Here is a 21,583-nt window from a genome sequence, read left to right as displayed (position 1 = left end):
GCCAGCTGATTAATATTTTGAAAAGAAATTACTTTTCCTGCATGCCATGAGTAAGTATGATCTGAACAGCTTACCTTTAATCAACATGCCACAGAACTTAAGGCCTTAATTCTGCCTTTAGTCTCCCTTCCTCTATCTTAGGTAGGGCTGCTATTACAAATTATCATAAACTGGGTGGCTTACATGTCAGATACTTATTTCTCTCAGTTTTGGAGGCTGCAGGTCTAAGATCAAGGTGCTAGAACATCCAGAGGGGCTGTTTCCTTGTTCATAGACAGCCATCTTCTCATTGTATCCTCATATGATGGACAGCAAAGAGCCAGAGTGAACTCTTATGTGTCTTCTTGTAAGTGCACTGATTCCATTCAAGAGTGCTCCACCTACATAACTTGATGACCTCCCAAAAGCCCCACCTCCTAATATCACCACACTGGGGGTAAGGATTTCAACATATGTATTTTGGGAGAACATAGTCTATAACATTCTCTTAATTTTATTCCTTGCTGGTTTTTCTTTCCTTTAACCACAAGATAGAATTGAAAAGAGTATATTACATATATATATACATGTATATATATATATATGTATTTATTTTATATATTTTATATTTAATAATATATATTATAATATTAATATATATTTGCATTCAATAACATTTCATAATCTATTTTTCATTGCTTTCTAATCATCCTACCAGCTCCCCTTATTTGCAACTCCTACATTGACCAATCACCTTTGACAAGAATTTTAAAAAGTGCCCTGTTTAATTTTAAGAATGAAATTTATGAAAAGAAGAAGTCATTTGTTGTGAGAAACTGACAATATTAAAAAACAAGTTTTATCCACAGTTTGTAAATGCTTTTTCTCCGATGAATTTAAGGGATAATGTTATTAAGTAAAAAACTTCTTCTTTACCAAAGTTAATATTTTTTTAGATTATGTGAGATGAGAACTTTTATATACAATGGATCCCTTTACAAATTACTTTGGAAATAGGGCATTTTTGGAAACTGTACTTAGAAAGAGATGACAATGACATATTCGTTTTTCTTACATAATAAACTGTCTGATAAATTATATCTGAGTATATAAATTATTTTCACTGTAAAATTTATTTTATTTTATTTTTTTTTAAATTTTTTTTCAACGTTTTTATTTATTTATGGGACAGACAGAGACAGAGCATGAACGGGGGAGGGGCAGAGAGAGAGGGAGGCACAGAATCAGAAACAGGCTCCAGGCTCCGAGCCATCAGCCCAGAGCCTGACGCGGGGCTCGAACTCACGGACCGTGAGATCGTGACCTGGCTGAAGTCGGACGCTTAACCGACTGCGCCACCCAGGCGCCCCTTCACTGTAAAATTTAAATATTCTAGTCTAAAATGGGATTCTTCCTAAGAATAAAAATAACCAGGTTATACTATATTTGGTAATTAAAAATGATTCCTATAGAAATTATTTTTTCCTACTACACTTATTAAAGTCAAGCCCACTTGACTTTAGTCAAAAGTATATACTACTTTTACTACTTAAATTAATCAGTGACATCCCCACTACCCCATCCAGCAATCGATATGATCAATTCATCTTTTGGGAAACATAGGAAAAATGATTGCTACTTGAACTTCATTAAATATATTGAGTTTATACATTTTTGGAATATATATTTAAATATTAAGAGTTGATTATAATTCAGTGTTATTTTGTCACCAACTAGGTTACAATATAATTCATATTGCATTAAAAAAACTATTTGAGAAGATACTGTGGTTCCCCTACTAGCTAATTTTTTCTGTTCTTTTCTTTTTCTTTCTTTCTTTCTTTCTTTCTTTCTTTCTTTCTTTCTTTCTTTCTTTCTTTCTTTCTTTCTGCTATGATTTAGATTCTATTAGGTGAATTTTAAAAACAAACTGTGTTTAGGGGAAAAGCAGGGAAAATTTTTTAAGTAAAAATTCATCCTTATTTTAATACTTAAGACATCAATTTCAACATTCTTTAAGATTGTATGTAAGCCAATTTGACAATAAATAATATTTTAAATTTTTAAATAAATTAAAAAAAATTAAAAAACCAAAAAATTGAAAAAATAACATTCTTTAAGATAAGTTGTTAACTTCATAATGGATGAACTAATACATTAGGATTATATTGAGTTGTTTAAATTTGTTAAATGTAACCATGTTATAAGGTAAAACATAACTCGTATTTCTGCTCTGAAATCTATGGTAAATTAAACAATATATTTTCTATTTGGCTTCAAATACCTCTTTTTAATGAGAGAGACCCATAAAGAGAGGGCACAGATGGACATTTTGCACAAGCATGAACTGTTGCTTATTTGTGAGTAAAATCACTCTCACCAAGTCTGTAAAGTAGTATGGTTTTCATTCGGCACTGCCTCTTAATTCTCCACCATGGCACTCGTGCACTGTGGTCAAAGAGAACACGGGGCTATAAATCTCTCAACAGGGCAGACACTTTCTATTTTGTCAGATGAAGTCTCCATTTCTCATTTTAAATTCACTTACTGTGTGTGTGTGTGTGTGTGTGTGTGTGTTTAAGTCCAGAGTTAGTGTCTCCTTAAGGCAAAATGAATGATTTTCCAAGGCACTGGGTCACTAAGAAAGGTTTCCAGGGAGGGCCTGTAACTACTGTGACTGCCATTTTATATTCTAGGAAGAATACACAAAAAAGAGACTATCCCACAGGATGGGGGATATTCCCAATTGTCTTTTAAATTTGATCCCTTAAATTACAAAATTAAGTCTTTGAATAAAAGTGGCCAAAGGAATAAGAGGAGGTAATCATTCCTTGCTTTAAAAATAATAAATGACAAAGGGTGAATTCTGAGTCATCTATTTAGTACATTTCAGTACACTTTTTTTTATAGGAATTAGTTTCATTTTCCTTTCTTGCTTTTAATGAATGGCAAAAGCATTTACTACCAAATTTTCCTAGCATTCTTGTATCATATTTCCTTAGTGATATGAAGCTATTTTATAAGGCTTAAATAAAAGCAAGTAATTCCAAGTCTCTCTAAAATAATTAGAGGACAACCAGGGAGAAAATATCTATATGAAATATATAAACATGTATAGATAAAAGACGCAAATAAGCCTGAGTTTCTAAATAAGAAATCATGTCAAAAGAAACCCAATTACTTAAAAATTTTATAACATTAGCAGACAAAGGAAGTGCAGAAGATGTAATAGATCTTAATTTTAGCATAGTCGCTCATGAACTCTCATTTGAAAAATGAATTCAAATTAGCTGGGATAAGGAGAGCTCTCGTCTGTACTAAAATAGCATGAAAGGTTGTAAAGGGAAGGTAATGATGAATGGCAATGTACTGAATCATGGGTTTTTTTTTCTTGCAAAAATGGTTCCAAAATCTAATGTATTCAAAGTATTTAAAATACCAAACTATTAATACAATCACCTGAGATGAAAGAGAGGAAGGAAAGAAGAAAGGGAGAGAGGGAGAGAGTGAGGTAAGGAGGGAGGGAGGAAAGAAAGTAGCCAAGTTTTGTGTTTCTTGCACACTTTTGTCATTTGAGTATTGCACCAACAGCAAGCCCTAAAAGCTTGTGGGACTCATAGTCTGTAACACATCTGATAGCAAAGCACCATATATTAGACATACCCAATTTTCTTCCTCCCATTTATCTTATTATTGCCATATATAAAGTACCAGGAATATCAAGATTAATAACAGAATAAAGACAAGTAAAAAGAAAATTGAATAACTGATTCCCATTAACAATGGTTAACATGTATTCAACTCTCATCATGTTCTAGGTGCTAAGATTTAAATTGATCATTTGACTTAATCCCGAAATCAATTTTAAGAGGTAAATACCATTATTATTCCCATTTTACAGAAGAAGACACTCAACTTCTTTTTTTTTTGAAGAAATTCACTTTCTTTCAAGACAGCCAGTAAATTGTGAAGCCAGAACTAAAACAAAGTCTTCCAAAATCATGCTCCTTTCATTATTTCACTTTGCTATTATTGTTACTGTTGTTTTATTATCATGCTTATTTCCATAGAGTTAACAGATACAGAAAAAACCACAAGCACATTAAAATTTAAACAGTGTGGTTGAATAGCCCTTCAAGATGATAATCAGAGATATGCTGAACGATACTTCATATTATCACCAACACATTTAAAAGTCATTACTCTGATTTAGCTACCATGACAATTCACTTTTATGTGAAGCATCTCTAGACTTCATGATCCTATGAGGTTGACAGAAATAGACACTGAGACTTAGAGGGCTTAAGAAACTTCTCTAAGGTAGTTGTGGTAGAATCAGGATTTACATCTAGGAGTTCTGATTTGAGAGATTTTGTGCTTACCCATTCCTGGATGCAGGCTTTCATTATTGGGTGCACAATAAATTGCACAGGTCCTGATTGCCTTAGAACGTCAGAGAAGGGAAAATCACTACTGGCTGGGAGGATCAAGGAAGGTTTTTTTTTTTTTTTTTTTTTTTTTTTTAAATTTTTTTTTTCAACTTTTATTTATTTTTGGGACAGAGAGAGACAGAGCATGAACGGGGAAGGGGCAGAGAGAGAGGGAGACACAGAATCAGAAACAGGCTCCAGGCTCCGAGCCATCAGCCCAGAGCCTGACGCGGGGCTCGAACTCACGGACTGCGAGATCGTGACCTGGCTGAAGTCGGATGCTTAACCGACTGCGCCACCCAGGCGCCCCTCAAGGAAGGTTTTTATGCAAATAGGAGAAAGGATCTTTGAAAAAGTGGTCAAATAACAGACAGAAGGAGAACACCAACAACAAAAAAGAACATGCCAGGTAGGTGGCAAGTGAGCACAGCTCAGAGATGAGAAAGCATAAGACTATGTTCAGGGAGAGGGCAAGGGCCACCAAGAGAGGAGCCAAAGACTAGAAAAGAGGAGTACTTGGAGAAAACAAAGGTATTCGTTTTCTATTGCTGCTGCAAGAAATTACCACAAGTAGACTGGATTAAAATAGCACATATCTAGTATCTTATGGTTCTAAGATTATAAGTCCAAAATCACTCTCACTGGGCTGAAGTCAAGGTGTCAGCAAGGCTGGTTCCTTCTGGAGGCTGTGAGGGGAGAATTTGTTTAATTTTCTTTCTCAGCTACTAGCAGTTGCATGCCTTCCTTGGCTCAGTACCCCTCCCTGCCATCACTTTAATCTCCTGCTTCTATCTTCACATATTAACTGATACTCCTGCCTCTCTTATAAAGACCATTGTGATTACATGGGGTCACCTCAATAGCCAGGATAATGTCCACTGCACAATCCTTAATTTAAGTACATCTGCAAAGTCCCTTTGCCATATTCTAAGGTACTCTACTTCTAGATTCTAGATATTAGGACATGGACATCTTTTGGAAGACGTTTTTCAGCCTATCACAAGACTAAATAGGCAAGTTCACACAACCTGATGGCCCTCCTTGCCAAACTGGAGAGTACCAAGAACTACTAAAGATTATTTAAACAAGGAAATTAAAAGTAATATTTTAGGTTGACTAATCTGACATTTAGGATGATTCATCTATAGCAGTGGTTCTCAATAGTTAAGAGTGTATAAAAATCATACTTAGCTTGTCATAAAACAGATTCCTGGACCCCTTCATCATTAGAGATTCTTATTCATTGGGTCTGTTGTGGAGTCCAGGAATCTTCCTTTTTTCAAATGACCACCCAAGTGATTCTTATGCAGATGTTCTAAGATCGTGCTTTGAGAAGTGCTGGTCTATGACACTTAAATATCCTTTGTAAGTATACACTCACTTCTTTGCCACTCCATGCAGAGAATCAGATCTGGATTAAAGAAAAACAAACCATGAAAATCAAATGCATACTTAAACCTATTTACAAACTTGTTTGTAGGACTTACCAAAAATCTAAAGTAACCTTAATACAACAAAAAGTCACTATTTTAAGTATAAAGGGAGAAAATCTCCTTGTTTTATATAAAGGAGAAGAAGGCATATGATAATTGTGCATCTCTCTTATTGGACACATTACTGTAGGCCCAGCATTGTTCTCAGCACTATTTAACTCGATTCATTTAACTCTCACTCCATGCTTATTATTATAACCATTTTATGGATGAGAAAATTGAAGTTTAGGGGAATTAAACAGATTGTCCAATATTACAGCCAGAAAATGATAGACCTGGTATTTGGTCATTGTCTATCTGGCTTCTAAATTTATACACTTCTTACTTTGTGGCTTTCTCCTCTACAGGATGCTAACCCAAAGGATAGTAACTACTATACTCATAAATTTAAATATGAGTTGTATAATCATTTAATAGATATACTTGATTCTCTCTAAGAAGGAGAAATAAGAGTGGAGAGAGAGAGAGAGGCAATGAACTAAGAAGCAGAGGCTGGGGTTTTATCCTGGCTCTCGGAGCACTATCTCTGGGATCTTGAACATAGCCCTTCATCTTCATGGTCTACATTTTCCTGACCTGAAAATAAAAGGACCAGACAAAATAATCTCTAAGACCCTCACTGTTTCAAACTTCCAGGAGGTTCATGATTATAGCACTTATGAGTCACATCAAACATCACATATCACTCCACACTGATTTGATCATGGTTTCCTTGAAAAGGGACTTGCATGTATTAGCAGAAACCTCTTTTGCTGAAAAGTGGCTAAATAAGAAAGAAATTGAAGAAAATTGCATGCTCAAAACTTGCCTAGAATCTGTGGGAACAAAGGGAGAAGAAAATATCCTTTACCACTTATTCCAAGAATACGGCAACATGAATAATATGATATAGTTGAGAGTAAAGGAGGAAGCAAAAAAAATTCTTGGAACAGACAACAATTAATTTGATAGATTCAAAAACTTAAGTGAATGCAGAGGAGTCCTGCCCTAGGAGTCTTGTCATCTCTCATTTTAGGTCAAATATGGAAAAGCATCCATTCCATGACAGATTAAAAGCAGCAAACCTACCAGAAGGTTAAGTGAGCTGTGCACTCACTTTTATAGAAGTAACAAGCAATGGAGAAAATAGTAAGATTATAAAAAGCTGACACAATGACTCAAAAGCACAGGTTTTGAAGCTCCTTGGTATGGGGCAAAGGACACTCCAGAGACCAAATGGTGGAATGATAGTGAGCGCTGCCTTGGATGCCAGACAAATACATGGATTTGGATCAAATCTCTAACACTGACTCAACATTTACTGAGTCACCACCAGGCTTTACTTATACATCAGGCATAGGAAGGATGGGAATTAAGAGAGAGAGGAGATTCTTGCCACATTCTTCAGTAGTCTGGGACAAAGGTGAAAGATCCTGGTTGTATGTCATAAAGCCAGCAGGGCCCAAGATGAGGGTGTCAGTCCTTAAGGAAGTGCCTTGGGAGAGGTCTGGAGAACTGCCAACACTAGAAGGTTCTGGAGATGATGCCGACCGAGTAACACTGTGCTGCCCAAACCCTGAGGAATTGTTCAAGGAAGCAAGGGAGTAACCAGAGAGACAAGAGACGAACCAAGAAGAGCTACCCACAAAGGGCCCACTGGGCCACCACCACCAAGAAAAGATGCCACCTTCATAGGAAGGACATCAAAGGATACCACAAAGTTATAACTTTAAAAATCTGTATGACTTTGGAGTCACATGGACCTGGTTTTGAATCCTGACTTGGCTTGGTGGTTCAGTACCCAGACTTTTCACCAGTAAAATATCTGCCTCATCTCATTGGTGTGAGAATTGAATGAAATATTGCTGGCACATAGCTGGACTTCAGTTAGTTAATTTTTTTTTATTCTCTTGGTTTTTCATTACGTAAGAAGTTTGGGGTGTACTCAGAGGAACATATGAGAGAAGAGGCTTCCTAGTGGGGTTATTTTGGGAAGTAGCAGGTAGAATGGAACTGCAAGGGATGCCTAATGTCTTGGAGAGATCTCTGCTTCTGTCTTCAATCTCAGTGTCCTTCATCTTTGGGGAAAGGAGACTATAGTAGTCTTCCAAAATACTTCTCCAGGGGAAGAATAATACTTTTCCATCTGAAACCTAGCATAGTATAGGGGTCTAAAATTCTGAGTGGAGTTCAGATACCTGCTGGTACAGGGCAGGATTCCAATTTATCCACCTAGGTTGCATGTTTTAAGGGAGTACAATTATGTTTTGTTCATCTTTGTATGCCCTACAGATCCAAACAAATAGTAGATGCTTAACAGTTTTTTAACGAATGAATGAATGAATGAATGAATGAATATCCTTTCCTCTGATCCCAGTAGTATCTCTTTTTCACTGATTCCATTTTACAACCATGTTTGAACCATTTCTTAGAAGTTATTTTTAGAAAACAAAGCCAGAATATTTTTGCATTTCAAATTTCTTTAATGTATATTTATTTTTGAGAGAGAGACGACAGAGAGCATGAGTGGGGGAGGGGCAGAGAGAGAGAGGGAAACACAGAATCCAAAGCAGGCTCCAGGCTCCCAGCTGACAGCACAGAGACCAATGCAGGGCTCAAACTCATGAGCTGCGAGATCCAAGCCAAAGTTGGACACAACCGACTGAGCCACCCAGGCGCCCTGATTATTTTTATATTTCAATACAAAAAGAGCAACTGATGAAATACTAGTAATTACAAAAGCAGGCTTAAAATGGGACTTATGTTGGGGAGTAGGGAGAAACTCATTTTTTTGTCCTTCCTTCTCTGGGCACCCCCCAAGTATGTGAAAGGATTTCAAATAAGACCGTAAAAAGGAGCAGAAGGGAACAATCTCAAGACCTGGCTTAGCTCCCAAATCTTCAAGTGAAAAGCAAGATAAAGATAAGGCAGCTGCTGCTGAATGCCACCAACTGCTGATGGAAAAGTGGCAAGCAGAGTAGGCAGACCAGCAAAGGATGAGGCCCACGTTTGTGACATAACTATTCAAACTCTCTTAGAGATCAGTTCAGAGGAACTCTTTTATAAGATCCCAGTTATCAAAAGAAATTTAGAAAAAAAAAAGTAAATGCTTGCTGCCAGGGCAACCTCAGTTTTTCAGGAAAGCTACTCAAGGGAAATTTTTAGCAATAGAAAGCAAGGAAGAAGAAAAGGTTCTTTATAGCTCTTAACCAAAACCAATTTGTAAAAACATACGGGTACTCCATGCATGAGGCACTGTGTATGTTTTGGGGTGGCTGTAGGGATTGGAAGGGGTACACATATAAAATACAGTCTTTGCCCTCTAGAGATTTACAGCTAAGGATTGGCAGTGTGATATTTGGCAGAAAGAGAGTCATGTGAGGTCATGCTAGGGAAGACTCCAAGGCCAGATTCTAGCTACTGTTGTTACTACTGTAGTGCAACAGCTGAGTGAATATCTACTCAACAAATGGCCTTTAATTGAAATAATTTTTCAAAAGCCTTCTTAGTACTAGAAGCATTTTTCATGTTTTTAGAGAAATTTTTCATGTTTTTAAAGAAATTCATTCATGAATGCATAAACAGAAGTATTCACCCAGTTTTTATTTCTGTGGTTTAAATACACATTAAAATATCTACAGGCAGCCTCATGGAGACGGATTTTAAGTAGAGACTTACTTAGGTGATGCTCTGTCCATTACTCTTTAAATATGTGGCTAATACTAAGATTAAAAGCCCAAAGCCTGTAGCCTTTATTAGATAATGTACCAAAAATAAGTGTTCCTATACTAACACTTCACATGTATTATTTTCTAAAAGCATATGTCATCCAAGAATGACCCCTCAGTGAAGACATTGTTTGGCAACTCCTGAGAAATCCAAAGTGGTCAACCATTCCTCTTAAGCAAACCATTTTAACACTGGTGAAAGAACATTAGGTATTAGGCATCCGGATTGTCTAGATTTGCTCAAACTGGGTAGAAAGCACTCTCTTTTGTGATACAGTTTACGAAGCTCACCAAATTATGCCAGTGAGACTCCACTGCTTTGGGATCATTACTCACATTTTGTCAATAGTCAAAAACAATGCTCACAAATACATTACAATATCTTCAAGAATCATCATTTGCCCCCACTAAAATGCAAATTATGTGGGAGCTCTATTTTGTTTATAGCTATTTTCCCAGTCCCTAGAACACTCTTTGGCTTATAGTAGGTGTTTAATAAACATTGTGTAGATAAAATGCATAAATGAATTTAAATTGCCGCTTTGAGGTAGCACTGGGGAAGAGTGGCTAAAGAAGAGGTTTGTATGTTTTATGAATAAGCATCCCTGCAATCTCTTCTTTAAAGATTGCTTTTGTTAAAATATAATTTTATCTCGTTTCACCAAAGTTGAACATGTCTCTCAAATAACATTTTTAGAAAACCTAAAAATGACAAATTGTGTGTGTCTGACATCTGACATCCATTCAAGAGACAGTAATTGAACACCTACTATATAATGAGTAATATGACAGCCACAAAACAGTGAACCAAACATAAGTGGTCTTGTTTATGCCATAAAAACGTGAATATAAATTTAATCTTGCGGCTATAGACCCAGCCTTTACAAAATGTGGTGCCCAGAATTAATTCGCACAAAGTAAAGCTTCTGTTGAGATGAACAATTAAAGACCATGGAGAAGCCTCTAAAGCAGGTTTTCACCCACTGCATTTGGTATTGCACAAAAGCTAAATGAATATTCAACTAAGCAAAAAACCTTAAAACAAAAAGAGAAACATTTAAAATGCCTCCTTGATGCTAAGAATAGTTTTTCACACTATTATGGTCTTTCATTCATAAGTAAATATGTGAATAAAAACATATGACTACATGCACATACCATACCTTATACGTCCAAATAATTGATTTCCTTTATAAAATAGTTACTTTATAAGGTTATACGTTCATTTATTCTCATGAATAGCCTTTTAAGTATTTCAAAATTACTTTTTAATTTCCTTCGGAACTGTGTCCTTCTTTTAAATTTACTCAAAGAATGAATTTTATTGTGGGAGGCTATAAAAGGATATTTGGAGTCCCTTATGATAAACAGTATAAATAATTAAGGTGGGCAATGGCATTTGGGTTAAGAACAAGATGCAACTGTAACATACTGGAAATTTTTTTAATGTCGTTCATAATTTGGTTATAAAGGCAAAACCAAAAGAAGAGCTCTAAAATAATTTTGAACAATAGCAATATCACTTGAGTAAATAGAAAACTTATTATGGTAACTATTAAGATCAACTCACATTGTCTTACTGAAATGTATTTTTGAATCTCAATACCTTATCCCTTAAAGATGCATTTAAGACTTTATTATTTTTTTCCTAAAGAAATCAGACATAGGACATTGCTGCAAATCTTTCAAATGACATACTTTGAAGTGAAATATAATTTTAATAACAGAGCTAAAATAATCCATGAGCCAATAAAATGTATTCAAATTTTAAATACAATGGGATCTATGTCCCCAAGAAGGTCTATAGGAAAAGAAGAATTGACCTGTGTTTGATCTGATCTAGTTCTTTAAATTCAACTTAGATTTCCCCCCTCCACTACCAATTCTTTATATTACTTCTTTTAATTTTTAGGTAGACATGTGTGGTTTGTTATCTATTTGTTTGTGTAAGACCCCAGATATTAACCCTTCTTAATGCTTTTTTTTTTTAAGTAGGCTCCACAGAGCCTAACATAGAGCTTGAATTCATGACCCTGAGATCAAGACCTGAGCTAAGACCAAGAGTCAGACACTTAACCAAATGAGCCACCCAGGTGCCTCAAGGCTCCTTGATGTTTTCATATCATTTAAGAGTTCTGTAGAGTAGAGGTTTCATTTATTAGATGACTTTCATAAAATTATCATCATAAGTTCTTATAAATATGCTACTGTACTTTCTTTAAACATGTGTGCATATTTTATAAAAATATTTGCATTAAATAAAACATCAGGAAGGATATGGAAAGTTTAAGACACCAAAAGATTTAAATTTGAACACTACTGTGTGAGAATATTAAAATGAGCTTATCAGCTATCTTTTAATCTGTTATTAATCATATGACATACTTTCCATGTGAAAATTATCTATCTATTAAGCAATTATCTATTTCTCAAAATTAAAATAAAACATAAAATCCACTGCATTAGTTTTTCTATGATACACATAATGTTTCTGGGCATGGACTCTCATGTTACAAGTCAAATGTTCTCTCACTGTATTTCATCCTTAACAAACTGTACAAGAGTTCTTATTGACTTGAAATAGGTGCTTAATTATGATCTCAAGCATATTTCCACGATTTTACATGTAACAATATAAAAGTAATTATACCACAAACATCAATCTTGAACTTCTGAATTTTGATACACGCTATGGAGAAAAATTATTTGTAGATACAATATTTCTCAAGACTTGAAAAACTGAGATAATATTAGGATATTCAGATACTATGAAATAATTATTCTTTTTAAGAACTCAGTAAGAGATATCATTATAATTTCATAGTATTAGATTAATCAACATTAAAATACAATAGCATAAACCACAAGAATTATTTTTAAGATGTTTTATAAATGTGATTTTATAATTGATTTCCCCTTTTTAATTTATATGTGTCTATATTTGAAAGTAAGCCATTCTGCAGGATGAATAAGTTCTAGAGATCTAACGTATAGTATGGCACCTATAATTAACAACACAGCACTGTGTACTGGAAATCTGTTGAGAGTAAATATTAGGTATTCTCACCACACACACACAGAAAAGATAATTATGTGAGATGGATAATTATCTTGACCATAGTATTCATTTCACTAGTATATATGTACATCAAAACACAATGTTATACATCTTAAATATATATTTTTTTGGCCTAGAAATAGAATTTACTTAGCAATATTATATTTTATGTAGATTATTTGAGAGGAATAAGTTAGCCACTTTACTCTCAAATTGTCTGGTTCAACTTCACAAAATGTGATTCATGGAATCTTAAGGAAGGGAACTCTTAAACACCTATTGTTTGTGAATTTCTTTTTTAAATTGAAGTGTAGTTGACATACAATTTAGTTTCAGGTGTACAACATAGTGATTCAACATTTATATACATTATAAAATGATCACCGAGATAAATCTAGCTACCATCTGTCACCATAGTTGTTAATATTATTAACTATATTTCCTATAAAACTATGGAACGCATCACAAATTTACATGCCAACCTTGTGCGAGGGTCATGCTAACTTTTCTATATCATTCTAATTTTAGTACATATACTTCCAAAGTGAGCACAAGTATATACAATTTTTATTAAAAAAAAAAAACAACAAAGTAAATTACATACGCTATTAAGCAAGTACATGTCCTCGGCCAAGGAGAGGATCCATCCTCTTCATATTTTAGTGAGAAACCAAGGAGACTCACTACCATGTGAAGGCAGGAAATGGTCTCAGCAAAACTTACATTTGGCTTTTTCTGCTCATTACCCATTTCATCTTATGCTTCAGAACCTTGTCTAAACCTCTGTAGCAAGAAAGTCTTTGTCATAATCAAAACACAAACATTTTCTGAAAGCCTTTGGTGTACAAGATTGTAACTGTCATTAACAGCCAAAATCTGCAAGGTGAAAGCCAGGGCCTCAAGGGATTTGGCCTGAGGATTTGGGACAGGTTGGCAGAACCTGTATTGTGTAGTTGTACTGTGAACACACCCAGATACTGTCCAGTTTGTGTGCTACAAACACTGCATGTCTCTAATGATCTCACTGGTAGGTATAGAGATGGGAGTCAATCTTCACACCCACCCTGCCTGAAATTGGCCACTTTAGGGATGAATCACATTCTCACTTACCTCAGTCCAATTAAAGAAATATTCACTAGTAAATAATTTGGCAACCACTTCTTTGTCATAAAACATATTTAAACATCAATTTTGGCCCCAACAGAAAGACAAATATTTGATGGTAGGAACAAATACTATGTTATTTAGCTAAATTATATAATTTTAAAACTCTTGCCTAGATTTAAAAAGTTCCATCTAATTTACAAAAGCAATTAATTTGCTCACAGAGACTGTATTTTTCCTCTTTGTAACATTTATTTTTGTTTTCCCATTTCCTTTATTATCTCCTGTTAGAAAACTGTTTCTAGCATTAATTTGTATTCTAAATATGATGGCAAAAATCCATCAGATTTATTGCCCAGACTCCCTGGTGCCCATTAATATGATTCTCAGGATATTAAGGGGAAATCAAGTTTTTGCTGTTTTTGAACTGCTTTGACATTAGCAGTTACCATTTAGAAACTGATGGAAATTAGCCAGTATATGGAGTTCTGACATATATCAGTTGACAATTAAGCTCTGTATCTGCTGGTCATTAGTGAAATCACCCTAGCTACCAAATAATACCCGAGGTTACCACTACCTATATTTATGACAAAAAGAGATTTTTGCATGTCCTTTTGTAACCACAGGATTATTAGGCATAAAGTACACAAGCAACTGCTCCTGAGCTACATTAGCAAAAAAAGGGAAAGCAAAGTATTTAGCCATATTGCACAGGACGTTCTATGAGGATCTGTTCAGCGCAGTGGAGGATCCATTTCCATTTTGAACTCTAAAGATGGTGTGAGTCTTCCTACCAAATGGGCTATAAAAAGCTCCTCATTGCTACAGCTCAAGGATGGAGAATTTTAGAGAAATAGAGCATAGCAGTTATTGTAGTGTTGCACAATCATGGCTAGCACTTAATAGAACATATCGGAGGAAAGGTAGGAATACTTTAGAAAGACATTATTTGATATGAACTTGAAATCTCAAATATGTAGAGAAATTAAGGCTTAGTAATAAGATCCCTTAAACAAAAAAATGAACTCACCAGGAGCATGTCTCTAAGGTGCTCAGAACCTACTCCATAGCAGATATAAGTGCTCTTACAGAGGACTAAATGAAAGTTGTGAGCAAACAGAAAAGATGTAATTCTTCCTGTGGTGGTGGAAAAGGGCTCATAGGTGAGCAGACATTTGAGTTAGGCATCTGAGAATGAAAGGGATCTTATCATGTGGGTAAGGGGAAAGAGGAATCCATTCCAGTCAGAGGGACGAGATGAAGTCACAACTCAAGATGAAGTGCATACCCTTTCTAGAAACAATACAGGAATTATGTAGAGTGCTTGTGTTTAGGGTCATAGGAAGGATTGGATATAAAACTAGGAAGGCAAAAGAGTTTGGAAATATCATTTTAAGGGATTAAGTTTTCCTGAATGTAAATGGGAAAATGTCTTTGAACATTTTTGAGAAGGACAGTGACATGAGCATATCTAGTCTTTATGCCCTCATGTAAGACAAAGAGCCCCATTTGGCCTTAGACTATTCCTTGAACCTAGAATGCACACACAATAAACTTAATGTTTTGTATTGATTAGCTAATATTCACACTGCTAAGTGTGGAATATCTGGACTATGGAATATTGACTGGAAAAAAAGGGAGACTAGAGGCACCAGAAGTCCTTAGGAGGCCTTGCAACTGTCAGGAAAGGGGAGTTATCCAATGAATCATGACAGGGGCCATGTGGTTGAGAGGTTGGGTATCAGAAGGAGAGAGATTTTATAACTCAAAGGAGCAGGTAGGTAAAAGGTGATAAGAAGGCCTTGAGGAGGAGGAAGAGGTGTGAGGGTTGTGGGGGGTGGGGGGCAGAAAACAAAAAAGAAGGGTGTTTGGGTGGGATACCTTGAGTTCAAAGCACCTTTTGGATCTTCATGTGGAAACATCCAATGTGGGGCTGGTGCTTAGGAGAAGTCAGCTAAAGATGTTAAATCCAAAGCCAAAAAGTTTGCCTATATTTCAAATGTGTGACTTGATATCAAGAATTGCATTTCATGCTAAATAGCAAACTCAACCAGCATTTTATATCTACTTCCCACCATCAGGATTTAAGTATCTATTTATTTATTTATCCTGTAAATATTACTGAGCTCCTGCAATATGTCAGGCATAGTTTTGAGTGTGAGGATGCAGCAAAGCTGAGAGAGACAATGTTCTTGTCTTGTTCTTATTTTCCATTGGAAGATAATCCAAGACCAAATAAAGTAAAAAACATATAATAAAATTTCAAGTAGGATAAGTGTATTGAAGAAAAATAAAGCAGGGAGGAAGAAACAGAATTATCCTTAAACTAAATATTTATAATCCACAGTTGGGATCAAAACCAAGGACTACTTAATGACTTTTCTCCTTATTCTTTGTATTGCTAATAATGAATAAGAGTCAAGTGGGTCATCTACCTCAAGAAAGAGGCCATTCAGAAGAAATGGAGAGGCAGGATTTTCTGCTGAATATTCTTGATCTCTCAGTTGAGGTCCATGACCCTAATTCAGCTATAAGAAAACTATGGTCATGAGAATAAGAAATGTCCCCAGATGGTTCCATATAGCTCTTCTGCAAGGTGGAGAATCTATATGAGAATAACTAGGATTACACAAATTATACTCACAACTTTGGAAATTAATAAATTAACTAATTAACCAGTCTACATTTTTTGTAGACAGTATACAGGTGGTGAAATAAAATTATTTTTTACCATTTTCAGGTCTTAATTATGACTTATCATGTGGTTATTCATGAAGCTAATAAAGTCTTTGTTATGCAGAGTGTAGGGAAGCACAGAATGAAATAAAAAGAGGGAGGGGAGGAGATAGTAAGGCAAAAAGCGGTTGAGTTTTCATCCAGAGGGAAGACTTCAAATGCATTTGTCAAGAAAAGCTACTGGTGTTCCATTACTCAAATACGTTATTTGCAACTGTCGTTATGATCATAAATTAATGCATGGAATGATGATGAAATTATATACACACCCATTCTGGGAATGTGTCAGAGATGTGGTTCCAAGAGACTGTTATTATCTGAGGTAAATCCTGCACATAAGAAATCAAATCTTTTTTGATTCAAAGATTGACAACAGTGATAAATAAATTCAAGTATTTTAAAACCATTAGGATTCAGAAGTGTTCATTCATGGGCTAGGCTTGCTGCTGCATGCCACTCACTGCAGAGGATGAACTCACCTCTCTTCTTGAAACACTCTTCCTCTGGCTACATGTACCTCAGACTTTACTGATTTTCTTCTGACTGTTCCTTTGTTGTATATCCGTAAGTTCTACCCAGCCTATGAATGTTGCTTTCTTCAAAGTTTCATTCTAGACCTATTTCTCTTTTCATATGAAATGCTGTCTGTAGGTAATCTATTCATTAATTCATTCAACACACATGTATTGAGTGCCTCCCATATGTCAGCACTGTTCCATGCACCTGGGATACATTTGTGAACAAAACAAATAAAATCCCTGTCTCTAGAGAACTGAAACTACAGCAAGTTTCAATTACTATATATATGCTGGTGAACCCCAAGCTTATATCTCCAGCTTCCATCTGTTTTCTGAGCTCCAGATTTATCCACTTACTCATTCTCCACTTGGATATTTTAGAAGCATCTCAAATTCAACATGTTCAAAATGGAACTGATTAGGTTTGGAGATAAAATTATGAATTCAGTGTTCCCTATCTCAAGAGTGGAATCAACTTCCTTCCATCTGCAAGGCCCAAAGATGTAGGAGTAATCCTTGTCCTGTCAGCTTCATCTGCAACTATCTACTTCTCTCCATCTTTATTGCTTCCTTTCCTGTCTAGTCTATTCACCATCCCTCTGGGACTTTAGAGTGGTCTCCCTGCACTCATTCTTTCCCTACTCCAATTTTCATAGCCAGATGATGTTTAAAAATGCCAAATCTTTTTGATCATATGAGCCCCTTTAAGGTAAAAGCCAAAATCCTTCAGAAAGCCTACCAGATCTTGTATGATTTACCTTCCCTCAACCTCTTCCATCTCTCCATGTGCGGTTCTTATCTTTGCTCTCAGAGCTGCAGCCAACAGGCTTTCGGAATCTCGAACACACTATATGCTTTTCAAACATAGGATCCTTGCACATACTGTTACCTTACGCTACTTCAAGTGGTTAACTCCTATATTTCCTTCAGTTTTTGGCCCAAAGGTCACCTCCTCATGGAAGCTGTATCAGTCTGCTATTGCTTTTGTAAGAAAACATTAGAGGCTGGGTGGCTTAAACAATATAAATTTATTTTCTCACAATTCTGGAGACTAGGTGTCCAAATCAAAGGGTTGGCAGGTTTTGTTTTTCCTCAAGCACCTCTCCTTGGCTTGCAAATGGGCCATCTACCTTCTCACTGAATCCTAACATGGCCTTTTGTCTGTGTGCATGGGTCCCTGGTATCTCTTTGTATTCTCATAAAGATACCAGTCTTATTGGATTAGGATCTTACCCTTCTACTTCATTTACCTAATTACCTCTTTCAAGACCTTATCTTCAAACATGATCACATTGGGGAATTAAAACTTCAACATATGAATTTGGGGGGACACAATTTAATCCCCAACAGAAGCCTTCTCTAATTCCCCAGGTTAGCTTAGGCTCTCAGTTATCTGTTTTTTTTAACACTTGTATTTGTTATAAAGCACTCTGCACAGTTTGTAATAACCAAAGGTATTTGCCACATAAAAGATCTAGCCCCTTCCTATCACTCTGATCTCATCTTCTACCACTCTCCCTCCCTCACCCCATTTCCCTTGTGTATTCCCTAATATGTCAGTCACTTCCTGCCTGGAATTCTCTTCTCATGACTCATTCTCTTTCTTCATTCAGGTCTCTGTTCTAACATTTCCTGACCACTGTGTCTTGAAACATATTACCCCAATCCCCAAAATCTTCTATGCCCTCATATAACTTAATTTTTTTCATAGTACCACCTGTCATGATAATATCTATCTATTTTTATTTGCTTACTGTTTTTTTGCCTGCCAGAAGGTCAGCTTCTTAGGTTTTGGCACTGTGTCCTCCAAGTCTAGAACATTTTGGAAAAACAGGAGGCACTCAATGCATGTTTCCTGAATGAATAAAAAAAGTCTTTATTTATATAATTATTTGATCTTTATCTACTTGCCCTATCAGACTGTAATCTCTGTCAAACAGGAAGAATGTGTGCCCATGCTTACCAGTGACTGGGCATGTAAGACTAGTGACTGGTACATGGGATATTCTTTTTATATTCTTAGTAAATTCTTAGTAAATTTATTTTTAGTAAATATTTGCTGAATGAATGAGTAAAAAGAAATAAAAGCAAAAGTAGTGCAAGTTTATAGAAAACATCTTGAAACAATTTGCAGAACATGAAGAGAAGTTGTGGCATTTCTAGCTATTTCACAATTCATTTTGATTTAGCAGGGGTGCACCCTCAGTTTAAACATGGTTTTCTGGGCCAAATCTCTGTTAGTGGCCATAAAACTGCCATCAGAGTGCTATGAAAATTACAGGAAAAAGAGAATAACAGTATTTTTATTTCTAGAAATATTTCCTTTCCAAGGACCAAGAGTAATCCCAGATTATTTATTTGGATGGTCTTTTAGTTTGCCAATGAATGGGATTCCAGGACTAAATTATTTAGATGTTTTGCATGGATTAAAATAAAGGTCTTAAAAACAAGGCAATAAAAGCACACATTTAGAGTGACTCCTACTCCAAACCAAGTAATTTTTTCTATGCTTGTTTTATTTTTGGAGGATTTTGAAAGGGAGGAAAACTGATCAATATTATATTTAGGTAATATATTATTTTTGAATGCGTCATGAATAGGTGCAACAATAACTTTATATGTAATATTTGTAATTCATTAGAGAATCACGTCCTTTCTCTCCAAAAATACCCTGATAGCAACCCAACTACTTATTGAAAACTACATGAGTCAAAAGAGGAACTATAATTTTGCTATTTTGATTTGTCCCTTCATTTAGAAGAAAGTTTGAAAAAAGTATTTGTTTAATAAGTTCAAATCTAATATTTTTTCTCTCTTTGCAATAAGGTAAAATTCTGAATAATTTCATGTCTTTAAGAACATCTTAAGATGTTAAAAAGAATTTTCCTTTTTACATTTCAAATTTTTTCTCAATTTTTTCCTACCCTGACTCCCTTTAATTTCATATCTTAATACATATGAAATATGTGTTAATACATGCAAAAAGTCAAATTTATGAATGCTTTGACACTTACTTGTAATTACAATTTCAATATCAAAACATATGTTGACAAAAACAGAAGGTAATATGAATAAGAATGGGTAAAAACTGCTGAGGAGCACAGATCAGAGTAAATTTAGGATGAAGAAAGTTGTAATAAAAGGAATAAGGTGGTCCCTACCATGTTTTGATAAATGTGGTGTAGACTCAGTTTATGTTGGATCTTATTGTGTTGGTAGCCATGTGAATATTTAATGAAGTGTTTTTAAATCACCTCTGGCTGTCTTTGGAACATTTATTTGATCTTCCATTAACAGTGGTAAGAAGAGAAGAAATGCATACAATGGCATTCCATGGCCTAATCCCTAAAGGTTCTTGCTTTTGAGGAAATATATAAGATTTTAGATTGTTTACTGTGAAATTTTACACCTATTTTGGCAGGATTTCTTAACTTCAGCACTACTGACTTTTGGAGGGTTAGGATAACTCTTTGTTGTGTTCCCGTGCACTGTTAGAACGTTCAGCTGCACTCCTGGCTTCTGCTTATTAGATGCCAGTAGGATCTCCCTCCCAACTGGGACAAGTAAAAATGTCTTCAGACATTGCCAAATGTCCCATATTGCCCCTGATTGAAAACTACTGCTTTAAAGTTTCATAATGATCCTTGTAATCTACACTCAATAAATGAGTATTTCTTGAGGACCTGTTATGTCTTTTTGTGTTCTAATGAGGATTAAGAGAAGAATATGACATGGCTTCTTCTCTTAAAACGCTGAGTCCATGTTACAGAGACAGTAGCACTGAAGTACAATAGAAAACCTTTATCACTAGTTCTAGATGTCCCGTATTGCTAATAAATACCTGAGTGACTTAAAAGAGTATCCAGAGGGGAACCCATGGGGGAGATTTCTTAAAGGCACGACTAGGCATGGGCTCTGAAGACTGGATGAGATTTGGAAAGACAATATTAAGAGGAAAGTACATTTCGGGTGTCATGGACAACATATTCACAAAGGTCCAAAGCAAAAATCTGGGTAAAAAGAGTATGAGAGAAACTAAAGAAATAGATAAAAGGTAAGAACTCTTTAGGAGCTTATAGAAGGCAGTTACTTTGGAAATATGACAGGATGTCAATGGCAGGGGGAAATAGAAGGTCTGGCTAAGCAGGAGGTGTATTTCTTAAAAATTGATTTCCTCAAAAGCAGTCTAAAGTTCTGGATGAGTGGTTTAACAGCAGATGATGAGACTCAACAAAGGTAGGGACCACAGCTTTAGGATTGATAAGAGAAATGGAGGGGAAGGTCTGAATCTGAAAACAAGAAGAGCTATATAGTTTTGGAGCTGATTTTGGGTAAAGGTCAGAGTCAGACTGTTGACTGTACTAGCTGATTGAGTAAATGCCATGTCAGCTATAGACCCTGACCACTTGTCCACTTGCTTTGGAGTGCTAGTAGAAAAAGAATATTTTTGATTCAGATTTTGTTAGTAAGTTTTATAGCTACTGAACAATTAAACATATACATATAAAATTTTTAATTGGTAACGCATTTCTATTCTGTCCTTGATTAACTGTTT

The 21,583-nt window shown here is 35.5% G+C and overlaps 1 protein-coding gene and 1 non-coding gene across 6 annotated transcripts in view; both read right to left on the bottom strand.

Moving 5' to 3' along the window:
* Positions 1–21,583, bottom strand: part of KCNQ5 (potassium voltage-gated channel subfamily Q member 5) — a 528,440-nt gene that overhangs the window by 427,562 nt on the left and 79,295 nt on the right. The window lies entirely within an intron of this gene.
* On the bottom strand, positions 13,114–13,219 carry LOC112862976 (U6 spliceosomal RNA). The gene has a single exon (XR_003223832.1). It is a non-coding gene; the product is annotated as a U6 spliceosomal RNA (small nuclear RNA).

This window comes from Puma concolor, chromosome B2, assembly GCF_028749965.1.
Source record: "Puma concolor isolate L17-30 chromosome B2, mPumCon1.1.hap2, whole genome shotgun sequence".
Classification (NCBI taxonomy): Eukaryota; Metazoa; Chordata; class Mammalia; order Carnivora; family Felidae; genus Puma; species Puma concolor.
Note: the sequence above shows the minus strand (reverse complement) of the source record. Positions and strands in the feature narration are given on the sequence as shown.